General features: G+C 36.3%; 1 protein-coding gene across 2 annotated transcripts in view; it reads left to right on the top strand.

The window, feature by feature from the left end:
• Positions 1-19,811, top strand: part of PRR16 (proline rich 16) — a 273,307-nt gene that overhangs the window by 193,850 nt on the left and 59,646 nt on the right. The window contains exon 3 of one of the 2 annotated variants that reach the window (XR_002773192.1): positions 14,574-14,651. The gene's annotated coding sequence lies outside the window, so the exon portion shown is untranslated. Of the gene's footprint in view, positions 1-14,573; positions 16,243-19,811 lie in introns of those variants that run through there. The other variant, XM_023512703.1, reaches the window with a different exon arrangement.

The raw sequence follows: 19,811 nt of genomic DNA, 5'->3' as shown, positions 1-19,811 counted from the left end.
CTTTTTGCCACTTAGATTAAGATTATAATTTTGATTTGGCTCGTTTTGCTTAAATCTGAAGATCCATTCTACTTTGACTAAGTTAATGTGGAAAAAAGTGGCTTTTTCCTCCCAGCGGTGCATGTAGCTTTCCGAGGGATTTCTGAGAGAGAGGTCTGCTATGTAAATGTTCCCAGGAGGATAAGGCTTTTACTTAGGTTTATATTTAGTCATTCAATTGCATGCATTTAAGATCCATTTCATTCTAAATTCTATCCAAATCACTATGGTGATGTGGGTGGGACAAGATGAGTGCTCCCTGCTGGCAAAGATCTCAGTGTCCGATTCAAAGATAAAAATAAAAGGTAAATACAATTTGCCATTGGCATTGTGCAGATGGCCTTTTCCTTAACCATCCGAAACCTGTCCACTTACTGCAATAAGCACACACAAGGGATAGGGGTTTTCTTCCCAGTGAGACAATTCTAATGAGTTTTGTGTGGTTATGTACAGCATTTACGGCAAATTTATTTTCTAAGCCTAGTGAACCGAGGCCTCCTGTTGTTTTATTCCGGAGGAGCGCTATCCTGTGTACTGATTGCAGGGCGGCATCTCTCTGTGGCCTTTGATGAAATCACTTTGGTGAAGACACAGCTACCATCTCAATATGTATTTGTTGACCGAATTCATAGACTGAACAATCAGGTATAAAGTGCTGGATTGATTTTCTTGTCCTAGTCTCATAGCCTTTCCTATTGCTTGTATTTAATGTATTGTTCCCCGTCCGAGGAGAATGAAATGAGATTTGAAAAGACTATTTTTATGTCTGTGACTGTCTGTATGAGAGTTTTCTTATTGATAGTTAAAAATTGTGGCATTTGCTTAGCTTACCGTCATAAAGGTTAGTTCTCAAATTTCCTAATCCAGGAAGAGAGGGACGCTATTATAGAGTCCCTGTATCTAAGGCCCATATAAATAGCTGCTACTTACTTGATATTCACTGATCTTTAAAGGAACAGGGAGACGGAATGGGATTTGGTGGTTTGTACTACTTCAAGGTATTTTAGGAGCTTTTCTGTGATGAGCTAGGTACTGATGATACATCTGGGCTTAGGTAGGCAAACAGAATCGTGGGCTTCCTGCTGCCCCATTGTCAAAATTCAAACACGGAAGCTGAGAGAAGCAACTTTTCTCTTCAGAGAACATAGACTTTTAGCCTCCTCTCTCAACTCCTTAGAGAAACTATTTCTTAAAGGTTATAAGAAACAAAAACTCCTGCTGGTGGTGGAGAAGGGGACAGGACAGTCTGTGCAGACGGTGCTGTGGGAAGTAGAATTCCCATCTAATCTTGGATCTGAGATGGGTGGGGCTTGGGGAGGGAGAGTTTCTATGAGCAAGAGAAACTGCCTCCCCTGGCTTGAGGCTGTTCTCTTCTTTATTTTCCTTTTCTAGCCCAGGGATGTGTTGCCAATCTGAAAGAATATAGGATTTCTATAAAAGTATGGTGTTGATTGCACAAAAGAGAGATGAGCAAAATCTAAGAATATATGTTCTAAGAATTTTTAGCATTTTATGGCATAGAACACCAATGTACTCAGGATTTTTTTTTTTTTTTTAATCTCAGAATCCTTATTTCCTTGCTTTCCAATGTATACCAATGTGGGTCTCAAGTTCTTTTTAAGTTATCAGAATCACCAGGAGAGCTTTACTCCCTGAGGCCCATCATGGGCCAGTTAAATCATTCTCTCTATAAGAATGAGAATCATTCTCTCTATAAGGATGAGGGCTCAGATAGCAGTAGGTTTAAAATTGCCCAGCTGATTCTAATATCTACCTAGATATTTGATCTAATATAAATACTGGTAACTATTTCAAATTGCACACAAACTTCATGGCCACACTGTATTAGCAGGTCTAACAATCATCACGTAATAAAGATAATGATACATCTGATATCATTTTATCCTAATTGCAATAGCATAAAATCAGGACTTATGAAGCCTATTTATGCATTATGTGCAAGACACAAAAATGTACTTAGCCACATTTTAAAAAGTGTATGTAGAGCATTAAAAGTTTTTTTTAACTTAATGTAGCAATAAAAAGTAAGTAATTTCTAACTTAGAGATTCACTGAAGGTTCAAGTGCGTATTAACTTACCACTCAGAGTTTCTGTCATTCACTGGCTCAATGTCTATTCCAAAAAGAGGAAGGCAAAATTGGAAAATTAAATTGCTATGAAGAGCAAGAGATGAATTGTGCACCTTTTAAGAACATTGCTTAGGTGTCAGTAACATACTTTGGTCTCAGTAACTCTACTGGCTATGAATACAGAATATTATTTTAACTGAATGAAAATAATTCATTGACAGTTTTTATTCATATTTGCTGATAGTAAAATTAAAGAATCAAATCTAATATTTTGACATCGTCAGAAATGTTATATTCTTTATGACCTCCTCAAATTCTACTTTCTGTGAGTTGTGCTGGTAAAACTGAACTTATGTATCCCTTAGTATTTTTTCTTTTTTATTTATTTTTTTAAAGACAGAGTCTCACTTTGTCACCCTCAGTAGAGTGCTGTGGTGTCACAGCTCACAGCAACTCCAGCACTTGGGCGTAGGTAATTCTCTTGCCTCAGCCTCCCAAGTAGCTGGGACTACAGGCACCCACCATAACACCCACCTATTTTTTATTGCAGTTTGGCCAGGGCCGGGTTTGAACCTGCCACCCTTGGTATATGGGGCCACGGGCGCCCTACTCACTGAGCCACAGGCACCACACCTTAGTATTTTTTCACGTGTGCTTTTGAAAACTTTAAGTATCTGTGTATCTTTTTAATTTTTACTCTATAGAAGTTGAAGTCAATTTCAGTGTCCAAAAAATGATATTATTTATAACCTCTTACAATTATATTTTCTATTATAATTTTTTTTTATGATCAGCTTATATTTTCCACACTAGCTTTAAGAAACTAGTGTCTGTTTATTCTTTTGTTTTTATACTCTTTAGCTATGATAGTAAAAGTCCCTCTTTTGATATTTAGGATATGAGCTAAAGATAATGACTTAATAATTATTTGAATTCTGTATTTAATATTAAGGATAGCAACAATTATAAACTATTCACAGTGCTCGTCTATGACCCCGTGGTCATTATTTGTAGAAATAAATATTGACAGTTAATAAACTTGAACTGGAGTCTGGCATAGGATGATATGGATAGAAAAATACTGTAGCACAAGTTAACCTAAAAATAAATATCAAGTATTCCAACAGAGAAGATCCTGGTGTATCACTGGTTACATATTATATGACAAAAGGTCACCTTTGAAAAAACTCCTTTATTCAAAAATTTACTTTGTGTCTTTCATTGTTCTCTTTTAACAGACATATAGCAAAGATCAGATAAATGTAATCTAATTAAAATAGGCATAAAATGGCTTCAGAATGATCCCAGTAAAGAATTAAAAGACCATTATCATATTAATGAAGCTGACAGTGACTTGTATTTTGCCCTTTTATATTCAGCTACTTGGCAGAAGGGGTCCTTTGACTTCACTCCGAGTGCATTGAGACTTAAATGGACTTTATGATCTTACATCTGATACTTTCTAAGTGTGTCATCTGCATGCCTCCTGATAAAGTGACATTTAGATATTCTCACCTGATGACTTTATCAGTTCCTAAGAAGGAAACTTGTAGTTTGGCTTTAGAGGAATGATATTTGCCCTGTTGGTTTGAGATTTTTGTTTGTAATAGTCCACCTGGGCTGGAGACCTTCTGTGTCTTCTGGCCAGGATGCAACTGTGAGAGCTCCTTCATTGTAACTGGGTTTAATGTGCAGACCACTTCAGCAGACCCAGTGGACGATGGAAACACAACCTGCTGCAAAGTTCCTGTGGTGGTCTGTTCATTCACAAAGCACCCCCTCCAAAAAGCAACATCAAGGAGTTTTTCTAAGTTCTTTAAGTGCCACGTTGTACTATTTCCTGAATTTTGAAAAGAAGTATTTGGAATTTTCAAGGCTCTCTATTCAGAGAATAATTTTGTGGTTTGAAAGATAAGGTGATGGAGAAAATGTAACATTTACTAAGCAATTGTTATACCCAATGCTGAGTGTTTTCCATATGCAACTTTAATACTTTAAACAACCTTTGTCAGAGAAAAATTGCACTAGATAGGTTAAACTGTCAAGGAAGACTTTATTCAGGGCTGTTGCAATAGAGGTTCAGAGTAGTTCAACGAGAGAGAAAGACTGAGCTCAGCTTTGCTGAGAGAAAGGCAGACTACATTTTTAGCACTGAGGTGAGTAGTTAGGGTAGTGGAGCAAAGGTTGTGACCAGGTCCCTGTGTTTGCTAATTGGGGCTTATCTAAGTTAGGCTCCCATACTGGGAAATGGGGCACTAGGTTGGATGATTTTATCTGAAAGGGATGGCTCCCAGGTCAAGAAAGGTCTTTCTAGTTTGTAAAACTGGATAGGAAATATTTATATCTTGAAGGAGCAGATAAAATTTACAATTGAAAGTTCTCTCATATAAATGCTCAAAGAAAAGGGAATAAAAAATAAAAACCCTTTTTTTATTTTAGAAGTTTAGAAGAGTTTAGGGGAATTTAATAGCCTTCTTGCTCACTCTTCAGGTAAATGTTTACTTCCCTTGTTTCTTGCTAAGAAATTAAGGCTCGGAGAGGCAACCAATAGGGACTTGACCATGATTTTGACATTGACATTCTCAGTGTATTTCAGCCTTGGGGAGAGGAGACTTCCAGCCCAAGTAGGAAATGCCTATGTGGGGGGGTCCTTAAATATTTTTCTAAAGCTCTTCCAGATCCTTGAAGACAAGGAAACTTCTCTATAATGAATTTCTATTCACTTAAAACTCCAGGATGTCCCAAAGTTGCCCCTACTGTTGCCATACATAGAGAAAATGCGAAATTGTAGCTACAGGTACCTTGATTTACAAAATGTCCGTCAAAAAAATTTTACAAAATAGTCTATATGTGTTGCCACCTCTGTTATATGTCTGAATTCTAATAAAGCCTTCTTACACACTGCAAATGGTTCCCTTAGGATATTTTTGAAATGACTTTAGAAAATTTCTGTTTACTTTCTTCATTGGAAAATTTGTTCTGGGGGACTCATGAATTGAGCCGCTATTTTTGACAGGGGAGGAAGAAAAGAAAAAAGTAAAAATAACTTCAACTACCAATAAAGAGCATTTCTTTCATTAAAACCTTGGGAAAACCAAGGCATTAAATGATAATTTGTCAGGTACTGTGAAAGACAAGGGGCAATACTGTTCAATATGAGAATTAGTCTCAGCTGCCAGCCAGACATCCTGGGCTCAGATGCTCGTGGTAGGCTAGGCACTGATGCTCCAATGATACTAAAGTCTTCTCCCCAACTGTTTGCTGTTTGGCTTTTAGCTGCAAAGAATGAAAAAAAGAAGTATAAATTCTTCTGTATAGAATCAGCATTCATGAACACATTTAATATTTTTCACTTTAGGAATTTTCGTGATTTTTAATTTGTTGAATGATAATCATGTAGTTTTTCCTTGTTTTCAATGACAGCAAATCCACCCTTCTCCTCCCAGATAAATCACTACTTGAATATAGTAGCTACCAAGGTTAGGCCTTTACCTTTTCCAATTATGCATTAGTTATTAAAAATGAAATCACTGTTGTTCATTACTTCTTGCTTGAAAGACAAAATGCTCCTTTTTTTGATAATGAATTTATCAAAGAATTGTCAGGAAATGGTTTTCTTAGGATATCTTCCATGAAACTATCTTAGAATGGCTTTACTTGAGGGACAGGTGCAGTGGGTGGCTCATGCCTGTAATTCTGGCACTCTGAGAGGCCGAGGCCATGAATTACCTGAGCTCAAGTGTTGGAGACCAGCCTGGGCAAGAGAGAATAAAAACAGCCAGGCATCATGGTAGGTGTCTGTAGTCCCAGCTACTTGGGAGACTGAAGCAGGAGGATTGCTTGAGCCCAGGAGTTTGAGGTTGCTATGAGCTATGATGCCACAGCACTCTACTGAGGGCAATAAAGTGAGAAACTGTCTCAAAAAAAAAAAAAAAAAGTCTTTACTTGAATATGCTATTGTTCAGGTAAACCTCAGACAAGAAAACCTGAAAATATTATCATTGTAGGAAATATAAAAGCAAAGTGGAAGGGAGACACTTGGCAATTTTATGAAGTACAAGAAACAATTACCAAGTACTATAAACACTAGGAAAAGATAATTATAGCACTAAACATGTCTGTCTCAGCTATCCTGGAGCCAAAAGAAGATGAGAATTAAATTTGATGTACATGCATAACTTCATTTTTTAGAGTTTGGGAAAATAGGAAGCATAATAGAATAATGTACCTAAGTGTTATCAAATACTGTTGGGGTCCTGCCCTGGGGACAGAGTCCGCTAAGACCTGTGCAACTGGTGGTGACTGACTGAAGAAATATAAAGTTAGAAACAATGGCAAAGAAAGAGACATGTGACACAGAATAGAATTAAAGGTGGGAGCTCAGGGGTCCATTACCCATTGGTGGGATTCAGGCAGTGGCCCAGAGTGTTTGCTCCACTCTGCTTTTATTGAAGTCTGTTTGCCCAGAGGGCAAGATGAGGGAGGGAACAAAGATGCCAGCATGAGTAGCCTTAAGAAATCTGAAATCTGATCCTTCTATTGGGAGAGCCTCCCACTTGAGATCACACACACAGATTTCTAGGGAGGTGTTAAACTCCAGTAGTTCCCTATGGAGTAAAACCAGCATTAATCTCCTCTGAGGACTTGGTAGGAGGGAGACATTTTCCTCCCATCACCACCACAGAGGATCTTCCTCTGCACTAAGGGATATAATCTCTTCTGCCCATATCTCAGGGCTCAAGCTACTCCCTTGATCTCTGCCCCAGGCAAATGCAAATCTCCACAATGGGTATCTGCTTTGCCTGTTTAGTAGATAGAAGACAACCCAGTTAATGTGTCTTTCTAGGTCTTTGCCATAGTCTCTTCTATGGCCATTTTTCCTCAAAGTGCTCACCTCTGACCCAGCTGAGGTGTTTGTAAGCTATATCCCCAAGAGGCTAGAATTTTGGAAAAGGCAGGAAGCTTGCTAGCAATGGCTAGCTTAAATATAAACTAGTTGACTTTTCTTTGTTCTGACTCAGCCTACTTTTTAATTTTCCTCTTTTTCTGGGGGTGCTTTCCCTTTCCAAGAATGTGGTCTTCAGTCCCCATTCTCTCAGCAAAAATACATTTAGTCTAAATTGGCATTTGGTTATAATGGTACGCCCAGGTCATTATTCTTAACTGGTCATCAGCAAGTGATGCTGATACTAGCAGAAAGATTTTGTAGAGTAGAATTTTATTGTTTGTTCAAACTATCTCCTGAACATATCTTTACTCCTTGGCAGGTTTCTATAAAACATCTTATAATTACATGTAAACCTATATATGATAGTCACTTTCTGGGAAAACATATGCTGAGAAGAAACAATCTTTATTAACATGGAAAACCCTATGAAACCCCTTGATCTTAGTATGATATTTCAAATCCAGACAATGTCTTGATTTAAACAGCATTTATTTTGGTGGTGGTTTGTTTTTAAGTTCACAGTGGTCTGTTACAAGTTGATATATTTAAGGGTTTCACACTTATAAAATGTTTGTACTTCTAGAAGCAAATACCAATTTAGAAATATCACAGCTATTCTGAAATAAGATACTGTTTCTTCCATAATTATGGAGTCTGATTTATGGTTCCCTCCAGACATAGTCCTAAAAACAAGATATTTCCAGTGAAGTTCTTCCAATTGGTGTTTTGGAATGAACTTACAATTTACATTTTCCTGTACAGCTTTATTCTTTCAGGTTATTCTCCCAAATGGATTACACCATTTTTAAATTTTCAGGAAGAATGAGCTTTATAAAGGAAACAGATTGCAACTTGATGAATTATAGAGGAGCTGGGATACTGGGATATCATTTATTTGGGCATCCATCTCAAGCTAGTCCTCCAGGTAGGTTAGATCTGTCCTGTCAAAGTTGAAGTTATAGGAAGTCTCAGAGGTGATGATTTATGCTAGATGTACTGGTTAAGCATGGCCCAGTATTGTTGTGTCCCTTAGAAGGCATATAAATAGATGTGTTAGAGTTTAAGGTTTATTCAGATCAAATTTTCCATTAAACATGAAAAACTGAGACCTTCTAAGATTTTCAGATATCCTATGACTACAGGTACCCAGGAAGTTTAGCTCTACTCAAGTTTTCTATTGTACTATACCATCTTTTTCTTATTCCAAAGGTGAAAAGTAGATCAAATATGGAATTCAGTGTAAGGGCAACATATCAGAGGCCAAGATAGATGCTATTTGTCTGTCCTCCTTGCTGACCCAATGTAAAGGCAAGCTGAATTTCTTTTCAATTTTCTTGTGTGTCGATGGTTGATTGGACAGAGAGTCAAAAATTCAGTTGCAGTTTGGAAACATCTTGATAATGAAAATCGCCTAGGCAATTCTCTTGCCTCATCCTCTCGAGTAGCTGGGAGTACAAGCGCCCACCACAATGCCCAGCTATCTTTTGTTGCAGTTTGGCTGGGGCCAGGTTCAAACCCACCACTCTCGGTATATGGGGCCGGTGCCCTATTCATTGAGCCACAGGCACCGCCCACCTTGTTAAACTTTTGAACTTTGGATATTGTGCCTTTGAAATAAAATTAGGACTTTATTATGAGTGGCACAAAGCATTGTGGAAGAGCCCAAGGAAACCTATTTCAATGTTTCACATTACAGCCTTTATTACTCAATGAAAAATATATGAACATACACATCTATCTTATTTATGTTGTAACATTTAAGCTATAAATGTTTCCCAGATGCATTAAAAAGTCAAAATTAAGTAAAAATATTTTTCTTTATGATAATTCTTGATATGATCTCTATTTAGGGTTATCGTACCTTAACAAACCTTTATCAGTATCATCTACAATTTCATTTCCAAATTTAATTTCTGAGATCTATAACTGCACCATTTTCCCTATGATATTCTTATTATCATATTAAAAATAAAGCAAAGGAAAAAAAGTGAAAGCAGTGGTGGTGCGTATGAAAATTGAAATAAACCGCTTGATACTTTTTCCTTTGTTATTCTTTGTGTTTGAACATCTCAGACACATGAGTTCTGAAGTGTGTTTCTGTCCCCTCCGCCAATCTCTCTTGAGATGAAGGGTACAAATAGAGTACAGGGGGGCATTTCTCGAGTCTTGCTGCTTTGTTCTAATGACATAGGCCTCCTTCTGTACAGTGGACAGTGGGGAAAACTCCTCTGCTCCTCTCTAGCTGGCCAAACATCAGAAGGCTCACTGTCCCACATGGAATTCTGAACATCAAAGAGCCTCTTGGGCCTTAATAGCGTTAGTTCAGCCTCTATTACATCTTTTCTGCATCTGTATCACATACAAGCAAACACAAATCAGGAGAGCCTAGGAAAGAGCATCTCCAGAAATTTTCCAACACAGATAAATGTAATTCAGAAATGAAAAAATCTAGAAGCTTTTTCCCAGTTCTCATTTATACCAAGTTGCCACATTCATTCCAGAAATATGTATTGGGCCCCTTCTGGGTCCAGTCCTTTTCCAAATCCACCATCTTCCCTGATTCCCTGATAAACAACGATCTGTTTTCTCACGGATGTGACTGAGTCTCTCAGGTAGCAACCCTGACTTCTTCTTGTTCTTTGAACCAAGTGAACTCTACACCCCCCCTTTTTTTTAGCCCTGTCTCTTTTCTGTCTATTTCCCTGGTAAAAACCCATGATTTCCATTATCTAGTCCACAAACCACCATCTACTGAGTGTCTATTAAGGTATATTGTCTATCACTTCAACACCCTACTTTCATGTTTTTTTTCCTTCCTTCCTACCCCACTGTATCACCAAGTATGTATCACAAGCGCTTTCCCCTTAAAGACAAAGTTGCATCTTATTCTCCTTTGTATCACCAGTGGCTGGTAAATTCCTAAATGAATATAAAGCTTAATGCCTGGTCATTGAATTAATAAGTAGGGTGTGTGACTGAGTGAATGAACCAAGATTCCCGAGCACCTACTGGGTACTAGGCAGTATGCTGAGAGCTGAGGGTGAGGAATATGGACCTGGTAGATTTACTCAGTGACTTTACAGTCTAACAATAATTTTCAAAACCATTTACCCATTGTTTGGCAAGTATTTGGATATTAATGTGGTTTGTTATAATGCTACAATGGACATATTACTAAGATTGTGCTAATAATTTAAAATGTCTTTCAAATCATAGAATTATTAAGTATATTATTAATATACTCACTAAATGAATTTGCAAATAATACTATGACTTGAGACATACTGTACAATTGTCAAATGGCATAAACATTTTAATATTTATTACTACTTTTCATGTAAAATACTGAGTTGTAACTGGTGACAGAGTCTTGTATGTATATTTAGCCAGAGGAAAAATGTTTCTGAAGGAAAATACAGCAGTTGTGTACGTTTTATTTCTAGCCAAGTCATTGCTTTTGTCTTTTTCTATTTATCCTCGATCACTTAATTTCGAAAGGTTTTGAAGGAACTCAGGGATAATCTGATAAAAATAATGATTCAATTAATAAACTCACTCAGAAGAGATTTGCATGAAAATCACAAAGGTGCTTTTTGCACCTGTGTATTTTCCATTTTCTACGTAACCGCTAGCTGCAAACAAAATGGCAATGCTGTCTTTCACATATCAAGGCTCTTTATTCTTGCCTGGTAATAATCTAGAAAGATGATGGCATTTGACTTAAAAGGAAAAGGGGCTGATAGGAGCATTATGCAGAATTGCCTTTGTGGAGAACTTGATGTAATATCATCCCTCATCTGAGACGCTTCACAACTCTGTACTCTTTATAAATCAGTGTTGAAAGTGAATCACACTGTCTAGCATCAAGACACTATTAATTAAATTTGAATGTCAGAAAGAAAACTTTATAAACAACTTTTCGATTTTTTTTAATATCCAAATATAGGGGGTTTGCGTTGTACACTTGTATGTGCCTTACATGCAAGACTGAAAATCTGAAGTTATACCAATTTAATATTCTGCTTTTTCATTCCTTAATTTAGAAATTTAGTGTTAATAAGACAAAAAATAAATGCCTTGCAGATTCAATTCATCATCTTTATAATATATTTGTTAAATTTTATTGTGAGTTCATATTATGGGTGCTATTTCAGAAATCCTATAATGTACCTCTCTTATGTATCAGATAATTCTTTTTGATAAATTTTCCCATCAATGTTTATATCCTGCAGTGAAACCCAGAGTTCACTATTTACTTAACATTGTCGTCCTACTCAGTAATGTGGAAAAACTTATGTCATATGGTAGTCTTCTGATTTCAAGTATCAGAAAAAACCACCAAATTAAACACAAAAATATCAATTATCTTTCATATTAAGGAGACATACAACTTCAAGAATGGTGGTTCAGTAACTAAAAATATGTGCAAGAAACCAGTTCTTTTCTATCCTTGGTCCTTCATGGTTGCTAAATCATTATCACTGTTAGAGATATTATATGCAGACTTAAATGGAAGTTTCCAAAGGAGGAAAGTTGTCAATTCTCTCTTCTTCTTCTTTTTTTTTTAAGGTATATTAAACATTTCCCAGAAAGTATAAAAGCCTTCCTCCCACATACCATTGGCCGGCATTGGGTCTAACACCTATGACTAAACAAATCACTAGAAATAGAAGAGAATGACAAGGTTCAGCTAAAATCCACGGTTTAACTTGGACCAAGAGAGATGTCACTCCTCTCTGGATTACATGGTGTATGACAGTAGACTAGGACATAATCAGGACTCTGCTATCAGGGTCCATGCCTAGGCACATCAGCTATTGTTCTGGCACTCACATAACTGATCTCCATCTCTGCTGGTCTTTTTCTGTTTTCATCAAATTAGAGTACAGCTATTTAGGAGGGGTAGTTGGAATCCACACTCTCTTTCCTTTCCTGCTTTTTGATCAGAGAATTCTCAAACAATGGAAATTTGGAAAATAAATGTATTTCTTGAATAATTATCTCAAAATTGTAGAAATTGTGCCTTATGCACAATTTTATTGTATTTCTATATTTGTAAAGACAAATGTTTTCTCAAAATGTGTCTTGAACAGTGTTTTAATGGATTTCTATTTTTTTCAATTTCATTCTGTTACTTAAATGAACTGTAAGTCCCTTTTATGTAGTAAAAACAGATGGAATATCCAAAAACTCTATTCTTTATACTTCATCAGTAAGAAAAATGAGTCTCAATACCTATGAGAACAATAGTAGTATTCAATTAGTAATTAATACATTATTTCCTCATATACTGAAAAAGATTATATTAGTGACCATCATCATATGGAAATTTACAGTCCATGATCTATTTTTACAAGAATCCTATTTTTCTGATTTATGCCTGTAAATGCCCAGTAAATAACTGTTAAATGAAATGTATGCAAGTCCAACTATCCATTTATTAAATGAGGCTTTATTTAGTGACTATCATGTATAATAAATTTTTCAAGCACACAAAGCATATTCCAGAGGAAACATAGGCAAATGTGCAGTAAATATATTAAATAATTACATTTTATGGCATGTTATCAAGTGACAAACGCTTTGGGGCAGAGTATGTAGAAAAAGATAGGAGGGATCTAAAATGACAGGTTAGGAAGAAAGAGTAAGTTTACAATTTCACAAGGGCTGTCATGTTTGACTTCAGTGAGAAGATGATACGAAACTTAGCCATGCAGTTATATGCATTAAGTTTTTGAGAGTCAAAGGGCAAAGCAAATATGGAATTCCTAAAGGGAGAACACCTCTGAGCATGTATGGAAGAACAAGGAGCCCAGTGTGGCTAAAGTGGGGTGAACATGTAGTGGCCAAAAATAACAGATTGCACAGAACATTCAAAGCCACTGTAGAGTCTCTGGGCTTTGAACAGAGGGCCAACATGAAATGAGTAAATTTTTAAATTGTTCTTCTGGTTTCTGTGTTGAGAAAAACTACAAAGATCAAGAGTACCAGGTAAGAGCAGTTAGATGCTGTTGCAGTAGTCTCAGAAGAAAAACAGCAGCGCTTAGACCAATAGTCGTAGCACTGGAAGTGTTGACATGTGTTAGTATTCTCTCATACAGCCAAGATTTCTTAGCATATGAGAGAAAAAGAGAAACCTCTGATTTATCATGATGTATATTTCAAGGTGAAGCATTCTCTTTGTGTACATTACAGTATCTCAGACGTGGGTAATCTTCTAGCAACATGTATTAGTGACATTATGTTGGACTTCAATGTAATACATTGTAGGATTTACTGAGTCAGTAGCCACAATAATAGTGGTTCACATTTATTCAGTGTACATGAAGGTCCAGGTTTTGTAGGAAATGTTCTTTTATATACAGCATATCTTTCAGTAATTTAAAATATTTAAGGATTCTAGTTTTCTCCTATTTCAAACTGACAGAAAATTACAATGTAAAGAAAAATAAAATAGCAAAATTCTGGTAAATGAATTAAAGAACAGTTAGACAGATATCTAGATTGCTTAGATAACTCAAATTTTCTTTTCTTTTTTTTGAAACAGAGTCTCACTATGTCCCCCTTGCTGGAGTGCTGTGGCGTCACAGGTCACAGCAACCTCAAACTATTAGCTATAAGCAATTCTCTTGGGTTTTCTATCAGAGTTTTCCTAAGTAAATTAGTAATTTAAATAAGATTTCAAGAATATAATTATAGAAAAGAAAAGGAATAATAATTTTAACAGTATAATCAGCATACAAACAATATACTGATCATAAATAATATTTTATACTCTCAACAAAGCAAATGTGATGCTTGCTTTTGTTCCACACAAGTCATTTATATTAATATTTGTACCGGAAAGAAATAAGAATCTTGGTATTAACATACTCTTTAAAAACTAGCCAAGTATTTCTCAGAGTTACCCTAGACTAGTACATTTTCCTGAGCCTTTGAATTTTACGATGTCCCAGATCATATGCTTCTTTGTTTATTCTGTCCCTGTGTAGTATACAATCATCTGGTTAGTACTTTGTCTTGATATTACATTATAGTTTACAGATGTTGTAAATACTGTATTTTTGGATGGAATTATATAAGGGTTTTAATTTTATTTTATCAAACTACCCATAATCTTAGACATTAGGTGACCACCGTTTGGAAATTATTCTGCCAATCTTTGCATCGATTTTTATAGTTGGTGTCCCTAGGAATATCATTTACTCAAGCTTCTATTAGCTTTCCCATCTGGCTATTATTGAACACGAATGGCATCTTCTTTCTTAGGCTCCATTTCTTGCATATTTCCAACCCTTTACCCCTAATTGAAATTGCACGTAATCTGTTAATTAATTAGACAAGACTTAGTTTACTTTTGCAATAGTCTTCTTACAGAGTGGTTATTAAGAGCACAGGGACTAAGACGCAAGACCAAGGTTCAGATCCTAACCCCGGCACTTAACTTGCTGTGTGTGTACTCATAGACAAGTTGCTTCTCCTCTCTCTGTTTCAGATTCCTCATCTGTAAACTGGGGGTGAGGATTGCATCTATTCCTAAGTGTTGCTGAGAAAATTAAATGTGTTGATTCAGGTAAGCCCTTAGAGTAGTGCCTGGCACATTGTAAATTCTCAAGAAATACTAGTTTCGTTCATGAGTGAACTGCCATTTTTCAGAGATTGATTATATCATTCATTACATTTCTCTTCAGAAAGATTCCATGACGTGTGTGAAACTTTTGTCCTGAGGTCTGATTAACTCCTTGTCATTCTTCAGACCTCAGTTTAGCCATTGCAATGCCATTCCTCCATGGGTGCCTTAGGATATCTCTCCCACCCCCATGTGCTTTTGTTACACCCTGGATTTTCTCCTAGTATAACATCTCAGTGCATGCTTAAATTACTGAGTAATCCATTTACTGTTTCATCAAATATTTAAGAAGAGCCTACCACATAGCAGGCACTGTTCTAAGCCTTGAGGACAAATAGACCAAGTTCCAGCCTCAATGGAACCTGTATTCTGGGGGAGAGAGAAAAGTCAGCAAAAAACATGTATAATATAACTTCAGTAGCAACACATATTTTGAACACAAAAATTTTTAAAAATAATGGGAAAAAAATCTTTTTTAGCCATAAAGAAGATTATGAGTGCAGGCCACTGTGAGAAGATATTTGAACAGAGAACTTAATGAAATAAGGGAACAAGATATGATGGTGTGTGGAGAGAGAGTATCTCAACCTGAGCACACAGTGTATGCAGGTGCTGAAGTGGGAGGGAGGTCTGGTTAACAAGGAGGCCAGGTGGGCTGAAGCAGCATGAAGATTGGGGTAAGTAGGAGTTGGAGTCATGACAAGTTAGTGAATATCTGATTAGTTTCAGTGTCATCTTCTTCAGGACCGTTGGGCTCCTTGAAGTTGCAAATTTGATGGGTTTTTTGTTTTGTTTTGCATTATGAAGGCTTAACCCTGAATCTGGCACATAGCAGATCTTTAACATAATAAATATGTGTTGAATAACAAACAGAAAAACAAAGCAAAACAAACAAACTAAGATGTAAGAGAGCTGACTATGCCCGTCAGAGGTTTGGGCAATCCCAGCAGCATGAACATACCAGACCAGAATATTCTAGGACCTCCATTCAGCTGACATGGCTGAAAGGGAGAGTGGGAGGTGCTGCTGGAGAGAAGCAGGTGAAGGGAGTGAGCGCCAGACCATGCTGGACTCTTGATACCACAGGGACAAGATAGGACTCTGTAGGTAAGTGCAGAGTCACTGTTAGGATCAGGCTTCGTAATAGTATTATGTTTTAATTTGGATATAAATCATTCTGCTAAATATTTTAAGTAGGTTAGTGGAAGGAGGGTTCAGAAACAAGACATATATTTATATGGCTGAATCTGTGGGATTTTAAAAAACTATATGTTCAAGGTTAAAAAAGAAAAAAGTAGTTTTGGTGGTATCCAGTTTTCTGCTAAAATACCTGATGGCAGGGAGACACCATATTATCACTTTTTGTTTAAATTATTCTTTTTATGTCTAACCAACCAAGATAAAACAAAACCTAGGAAAAGGAAAGTGCCTTACATCACTTTGTCATCCATTTCCTCTGATAAGATGAGTTGCCCATAGAATTCATTCCGTACTGTACCTGTGTAGTATTGTGCATATTAGTATTTATTTGGTGCACATTATAAAACTGAGGAAAGAAGAAAAACAAAATGATGAAAGAAATGGTATATAATTTCCTTTTAGTTTACCATGGAATAAACATAGAATTACAGTGAAAAGTCTTAGCATAGATACATGAATGGCGCTAAGTATTATCTTTGCCATATTGTCGGTGATACAAGATGATCCCCAAATCCCCAAGTTTACTCAAAGGCACCAACAGATGGCAAAATCTTGAAAACAAGTTAATTAATTCATGTTTCATTAATTACAATAAAAACCAAAACCTGAATATATGTTACCAATTTTTCAGGTATGCAAAACAGATCATGTATTTGTATTGTGTTATAGAGGGTTGTTTTCATCAGCAACTCCCATTAAAACATCTGATATCTTTAATGAACATTGTGCTGCAATTATTCTGACTGGTTTTTTAAATAAAACCATTTCCTCATGTCTAATGTCTCCTTTCTAAGAAATTTGTCTTGACTCTGAGATCATCTCTCTAAAATTATGATGTCACTATGCCCTATTTCACATAGCTCTGAAATGGAAATAAGGAGTCATGAAATTAATATAGCTCGCAAATTATGCTTTTTAAATATCATCATGCAATTAATGAGTAGGCATAATATCTCTGACATCTGAAAGCATTTTATTTCTCTTTGTCTTTCATCATTCAATTAAAGGAATTGTACAATACCCTGAAAATTTCTTATACATAAAAAGCAATGGACATTTAATTGCCTGAGACTTGTATCAGTTCTAGCAAATATTGAATTGGAGCATTTAAATGACCTAGTACATACATTCATAACATTTTTATTAACACTTTTTCAATATCAATTCATTTTTATATCTACACAGAGATATAGAGCTAGTTATAGATTAAAAAAGGCTATTTGTCATAATCAATATATTTACATTAGTTAATGCCTTTTGTGGCTTTGAGTTGATCTACACTTTTTTTTTTTTTTGCAGTTTTTGGCTAGGGCTGGGTTTGAATCTGCCACCTCTGGCCTATGGGGCTGGCGCCCTACTCCTTTGAGCCACAGATGCTGCCCCATCTGTCAGTTTTTTTTTTCCCCTTTGACCAAACTTGTGCCTTGATGGCAGAAATATATATGGATCAATCAAAAATATCATGTAACCTTAGCTGCAGCAACGGAATCATGGTGGTACTACTCTGCCTTCAGCCCCAGTCTCTCCTCAGGCCTCTGGGAGACTTCTCTATCACCCTCCCACACCCATCAGCAACACTCTATTCAACATGCATCTTCTGTTCCTGCTATGGGACCCTCAGGCTGTAATTATCATGTGTTTACATGCCTTTCCTTACTGTGCTATCATCAGTGAAGGGAATATTTTCATTCTTTTGACAGCTAAAGGTCCTAGGTAGAAAATGTTGGGTGGGGCGGTGTCTGTGACTCAAAGGAGGGCATTGGCCCCATATACTGGAGGTGGTGGGTTCAAACCCAGCCCCAGCCAAAAACAGCAAAAAAAAAAAAAAAAAAAGGAAAAAGAAAATATTGGGTGAAATTTATCTTTGCAACATTTTTGTTGAATGAATGAATGAGTGAGCAAATGAATATTAATGTGAGAAGACCAATGAACACCTATCTTCTAGGGAAGGGAATCTATAAGCTCCAACTGTAGTATAACCTTAACCCATTCTTTTTGCAATTCCAGAGTTGTGGATGAGATTTGGTTGTGTCAACGTTTAGAAAACATCTTGGGAAAAAGAGGAGATTATGATGCTAAACATGTGCCTTTGTACTTGGCATGAAATTTGCTCATTTTATGCAATTAAAAGTATTTTTGCACAGTTCAGGATGGAATAGAGTCAGTAAGAGAATGCCAAAGGCTTCACGTGATTTTGGTAGTTCTGATAATACTTTGAATATGAAACATAAGGAAAATAAAGATGTAAATAGCTCCCCCCCCTTTTTTGGTTTTATTTTGGTTTGGTTTGCTAAACAAAAGTAAGGCAGAACAAAGAATTGTCTCTTGGAGACTCAAATAGTAGCAGTAATTATCAGAGAATGTCATGAAATCACAGTTGCACTTTTCTCGGTAAGGCTTCTGAAGCCATGCAGCTGCGGGGGAGTGTTAGGGCTGGATGTTTAAAGGTCATGCATTGAGGGAGTGTAGAAATGGTAACATCTGCACAACTTTCCTCAATTCCCTACAGTATTTTGACTTTGGTTAAAAACAGATATTTAAGCATCATATGTTAACAAATTGTGAACTGTTCAAAAACAGAACCCTGCTGTTAACTCCTGGCTCATGGAAGACAAAAATAACAATCTGAAGGAAAAAGGCAGCTATCATCATCATAACTTAATAGCTCATAGTTTAACATAAATTGAAATTGTACAAACTGGACAAGGAAAGAGTACTTGCTATTGGTTTTATTCACTTGTTATACAAGTAATGAACAGGTCATATCTATTGCCTATTTTGATTGGAATGTCTACTTTTGGCAGTGAGAAAACATTCAGTATCGCTTTCCCATAAAAGTAGTCTGAACTCAGGAAAATGGACACTAAGAAGGAAGCTTTGAGTGTCTCCATGGCAAAGTGCTTGGTCTTTCCATCTACTTATGCAGGACCTTTGTTACTACAGTTTATAAATGAGCAGCAATTTTTTTTCTTGTTTTCCACAATTGCCTTCCAAAATAGTTCTGCCCATTAAATTGGACAGTAGATCATGAGCCCACCAAAATCCCTCACACCCTTTACCCCTAGAATATCAAGAAAACCATCCTTTAACCCAGATTGCCAGTGGCATCCACAGTTCTGAATGGTTAATGTCCTCTCCTTGAAATTGTCTCTTTCCTTGATTTCTAAGACATCACCCATGCTTATTTCTTTTTATTTCCTTCTACTTTTCTTTTCTTCTTTTTGTTTTTTCCTGAGTTTGTTTTCTTCTTTTTGCCAAGTGTACTGCTGCTCCAAGATTGTGGACTTGTCTCCTGTGCCTGAAATATTGCATACTTTACTGGGATAATCTCTTTCAGTTGCACAGCTTCTTGTCTATGTCTAATGAGAAAGACGTTCAAATTGGTCTCTTAAGAAAAATCTTCTCTTCCAAGTTTCAAAATGTGTGTTCACTTGCTTGCTATATAACTTTGTTTGGGCATCCAGTGTCTCCAAGGTTGAATTCAGGCTCTTTCCCACAAACTTTTTCTTTTTCTTCTCAACCTCTCACCCTTTGGACGGCAGACACCCATTTCTTCTCAACCTCTCACCCTTTGGATTGCAGACACCCATTTTAACAAACCAGGAAAATATTAGTAAGAGGTTTAAAATAGTTATTTGTAAATTGATAAAAATATGTCTTACTAAATTACTGTAAAGATATATAATGGATTTGACAAACACTATTATCTGAAAAATCACTAATGTTACCTGTTTCATGTATCCAAATAAAACCAAGACTTCATGTTAAAATACGGAGATGCAGAAAATAAGAAGATTTACTAGTAGAGTCTTTCATATATTTATTTTTATAATTATTAAGAAAACTTTTAAATACATAAAATTATTGAAGACTCTTAAAGATTAGGCAAATAAGTGTTAAGAA

The sequence above is a fragment of the Otolemur garnettii genome, unplaced genomic scaffold (genome assembly GCF_000181295.1).
Source record: "Otolemur garnettii isolate 467f Iridium unplaced genomic scaffold, OtoGar3 scaffold00030, whole genome shotgun sequence".
Classification (NCBI taxonomy): domain Eukaryota; kingdom Metazoa; phylum Chordata; class Mammalia; order Primates; family Galagidae; genus Otolemur; species Otolemur garnettii.
The sequence above is the reverse complement of the archived record's forward strand: the minus strand, read 5'-3'. Positions and strand labels throughout refer to the sequence as shown.